This window comes from Crocuta crocuta, unplaced genomic scaffold (genome assembly GCF_008692635.1).
Source record: "Crocuta crocuta isolate KB4526 unplaced genomic scaffold, BGI_CrCroc_1.0 scaffold296, whole genome shotgun sequence".
In the NCBI taxonomy this organism is placed as follows: Eukaryota; Metazoa; Chordata; class Mammalia; order Carnivora; family Hyaenidae; genus Crocuta; species Crocuta crocuta.
The window spans coordinates 207,047-211,813 of record NW_027530504.1 but is presented as its reverse complement, the minus strand read 5'-3'; positions in this window follow the sequence as shown (position 1 = coordinate 211,813).

Below are 4,767 nucleotides of genomic sequence, written 5' to 3'. Positions count from 1 at the left end.
ACGTGGTTTGTAATCCGCTGAGCCCGGGCTGGTGGGGCCGCAAACCAGGTAATGAAGTGCGAGTGGGGAATTCATTTGAATGGTTCAGCCACTGAGCACAGGCGGCAGAGACAGTTCAGGCTCCCAAACCAGTGCCCGCATTCCAAAAAGCGCGAGTTGATGAAGAGTACGGTTTGCTCACCGTTAAAGCTCAGCAGAACACCTAAGGGATAGCAGACGACAGCGAGGATTCTCGGATTCTCGATGCAGAGACTGATGTTCGGCTCTGTTCTCCACATTCTACCCCGCCTGCCTCCTGGAAGGGTCTGGAGGGTGTTCACACGCCATCAAAACTCCTCCGCTGGTTCCTGGAGGTTGTAAACGCACATCCCAGGACTCTGGAGGTTCGGCATTAAGTAAGGAGTTATTGATGATCTGCTGTCTCTGTTCCCTCTTCAAGACAATTACTCCTCTTAATCAGTTAATGGAACTTGGCATTTATTTGGATTCATTTTTCTTCTAGCTATAATTTATAGGAGAGGTAACTCTGTGAAACTCATCTGGGGAGCTAATTTTATTTTTTCTCCTGTAATACATTATAATTAATAGGTTTTTTTTCCTTTTGTCCAGAAGGTCCAATACTCTATTGCTGGCTCTAGGCCTAATGTGGAGCTCGAACTCACGACCCCAAGATGAAGAGTCTCATGCTCCACCGACTGAGCCAGCCGGGCACCTCCTACCAAAATAATTTTTTTTCTTAAATAGTTTATTGTCAAGTCGGTTTCCTTATAACACCCAGTGCCCATCCCCACAAGTGCCCTCCTCCATGCCCATCACCCCCTCCCCCACCCCATCTGCCCTCAGTTTGTTCTCGGCATTCAAGAGTCTGTCATGGTTTGCCTCCCTCCCTCTCCCCCACCAAAATAATTTTTAAGGGAGTAAAAGCTAATTGTAAACGTACATTATAGGTTGTTGTAAAACACATTATCACCTTATGGGTGTTAACGATAATGAATTTCGCTTGAGTTCCAAATATATGAAATGAGTTTTAACTCAAAGAGTGAGACGGAGGACTATGGGGTAAAGGATGGATTTTAGACCCAAAGTTGACGCAGTGGTGTTTCTCCTTTAAAACCTTTCCCTTGTGATTGGGGCGCCTGTTGAGGCTCTGACTTCGGCTCAGGTCATGATCTCGCGGTTCGTGAGTTCCAGCCCCGCGTCGGGCTCTGTGCTGACAGCTCAGGGCCTGGAGCTGCTTCCGATTCTGTGCCTCCCTCTCTCTCTGCCCCCGTTCCTGCTTGTGCTCTGCCTCAAAAATAAATAAGCGTTTAAAAAAAACCCCAAAACACCTTCCCCTTGTTATGGCTGTGATGCCGGACGAGGCTTCAGGACCCAAGGAACTGAAAAGCACGAACACTTGGTTTCTAAACAGGAAGAAACGCAAATACCTTGAACACCAAACTGTGTCCTGGGTGGGGGTGTGCTCCCTAACACACAGCAGCGGCCAGGCGCCGCTCAGCAGGCTCTCACGTCCAGCTTTTGGAGCCAAAGAACTACCCAGAGGTCTGTGATGAGTCCCAAGTTCATCTACCAACCGTAATGGGGCCAGAGACATTCTTGAGGAACGAGATTGAAACACTGTCCAAAGTAACGTCCCCGCTACAAAATCCTTTGTGGAGAAAGGCGAGGTATGACTGTAATAAGTACACCCTAATAATCTTCTTCAATACACAAAAATCGAAACACAAAAGTCAAGAGGTCAGGCTGGAGTCCTGGGCGAGAGGGGGTGTGTGTGTGTCCGCGCACATCCGTCTATTTTTGCCCCCTTCCCACTAAAACTGGAATAAGGGGTTTTTCACAACAAGAGCACAAGAGACAAATCCGTCATCTTGAAGAGGAGAGGAGACAACGCAGGAGAAATCTGGAAGTTGGAAAGCAGATGGACAAGTCTGACTCGCAGGCAGCCCAACCCTGACTGCAGTGGAGACAGCTGACACGGAATCTTTATACCACAGATTCCTCACAAGCTCGGGAGCCGGCAAGTCCAGTATCTCCTGAAATGGGGGCAGGGAGTGGCTGAAATGCGGAGGATTGGGTAAAAGGTGTTTGGGAAGAGTTACACGGGGCCTTTTCCAAATCTGCTGCGGCAACGGCCCCTCCCTGACCCCGGCAGCAATCTGAAGGTTAATTTCTCAGTGAAGTAAGGAAAAAAAGGCATCTTTCTTTCTTTCTTTCTTTCTTTCTTTCTTTCTTTCTTTCTTTCTTTCTGCTTATTTATTTTTTTTGAGCAAGGGGGCAGAGAGAGAGAGAGAGAGAGAGGGAGAATCCCAAGCAAGCTCTGCCCTGTCAGCGCAGAGCCCGACATGGGGCTCAAACTCACGAACCGTTGCTATCATGACCTGAGCTAAAATCAAGAATCGGACGCTCAACTGACTGAGCCACCCAGGCGCCCCCTGAAAAGGGCATTTTCAGACATGCAAAGGTTCAAATAATTTATCTCCCATGTGTGCATCCTTTCTCAGGAAGCCCCTGGGGCATGCGCTCCGTCAAAGAACAGCCCAAGAGAAAGAACGTGACACCTGGGAGACAGGGGGTCCAGTACAGGAAAGGGTGGGGGCCCCCTCGCTGGTTACCATTCAGCGGTGTAGACAGTAAGCGCGTGACCTTTAAGAAGATTCAAACGTTTGTAATGGAGGAAAGTGTAGGGCTCCGTATCTGCACCATCCATGAAAAGTACTGAAAGCTAAGTTCCCAGGCATAGGGTGAGTGCTTACACTGGAGCCTGGTGCCTCTCTCTTAATATTCTGGCAAAGACTTTCTGATCTTCAGAGATTTTATGCCAGAATAAAACACACATCCACCTGTATATTTATATACATACACGTGCACAGATACATATGCATTTAGATTTATGTAGCCTCACCCTGGATCCTGGATCAGAGCCTTAGCCCAGAGGATAGTGTTCAGAAGCCAAGATCCGGGCACTAGGTGTGCTCATGGCTCCTGAAATCTCACTGTTCCCGGTTCCTGTCAGCGAACATGGGAATGTATGTGTTTGTCCCCTATTCACATCTGTACTCATTTCTGCCGTTTATCTTTCGGTACCGAAAACCTTGAGTTTACACCGAGCGGGAGCCAGCCTCTAAGACGGTCCTCGATGACCCCGCCTCCGTGGATTCATGCCCTTGTCCGAAAGGCACAGAGACTAAGAAATGAAAAGAGGCTGTTGGACATCCAGAAGTCTGCTGGCAGAAAACAGGCTGAACGGGGCGCCTGGGGGGCTCAGTCGGTTGGGCCTCCGACTTCGGCTCAGGTCCTGATCTCAGGGCTCGTGGGTTCGAGCCCCGCGTCGGGCTCTGTGCTGACAGCTCGGAGCCTGGAGCTGCTTTGGCTTCTGCGTCTCCCTCTCTCTCTGCCCCTCCCCTGCTCACACACACACTCTCTCTCTCAGAAATAAATAAAACATTAAAAAAAATTTAAAAAAGAAAACAGGCCGAGCAAATCACACAGCCGCAAACACATACTACCTTTCATGGAAAAGGAAGGACGCCCCAGAGGGAGGAGCCAAGAGCAGTGGAGAGTCACTCCCGGGCGGGGTAGGGCTGAGTCCCAGGCCATGGCTCCCAACAGTTTCTTGGCTGCATTTCAAACCGCCTTGGACCACTGACTGCTGGGTGCCCCCCATTCTCCCCTCCACGGATAGACTCTCTGCCTGTGTCGCACCATTGTGCGTTGGTGTGTGCGCTTTAAGGGGCGGGATGGGGAGGCGCTGATAAATTGCGTCTTCAGTTCACGAGTCAGAGGAACTGTGTTTGAAGAGCCTTATCTGCAGCTGGACGGCAAGGTCCCGGGCTCTGAGCCGGTGTCACGCTGAGACTTGGGGAAGAAGAGTGAGCACATCTGCGTGTGGGACCGACTTGAATCATCGCAGGCTCGGGGGCAGACACTGATAGGCGGCCTCCAGGATGGCCCCCATTCTCACCCCGGTGTGATTGCCATCCGTTGCACATGGGCTGTACTTAGCGATGGCTTCTAATGAACGGGAGAAGGCAGAAGTGACCCTGTGTCCCTGAGACTGGGTCTTAGAAGGCAACGTAGCACCGCCTGGGCTCCCAACTCACCCTCGGTAGGGGACGCCAGCGGCCGTGCCGGGCGCCGTGCCACGGAGAGGGCCACGTGGCGACGAGCGGAGGCCCCTGGCCGACAGCCGCATAAGCGAGCTTGAAAGCTCCGGTCAAGCCTTGAGATGACCATGGCCCTGGCTGGCACCGTGACCGCAGCCCTGTGAGAAACCGGGGGTCGGGACCACCAGCTAAGCGGCTCGTGCACTTCTGACCCAGGAAACCATGGGATAATAAGTACGTGTGGTTTGAAGCTGCTAAGTTTTAAGGTAGTTTCTATGCAACAACAAATACCTAATACAGAAGGCTCCTTCCTCCGGCCGTGTCCCCCCAGCGCCCTCTGTCGACAAAGCTCAGCATCACGCCGGGGGCCCGCGGGGAGCCCGGGTCTATCAGCGCCGAGCAAGGCGAGGAGGGTGGACTCGGAACTGAATCAACAAGATGACAGCAGTGGAGTGGCTGTAGGTGAAAACAAACGCAAGCTACAAAACATTGTGCATGGCGTGCTATCTTTTGTGGAGGAAAGGCTGGGAAATTATGTGTGTCTTTGCTTAATTTTGCACAACGTAACACTGGAACGATACATCTAGAAACCAGTGAAAACGGTTACCTGCGGAGCCGCTAGGAGTGACATGAGACTAGAACGAATGGAGGCGGCGGCGGGATT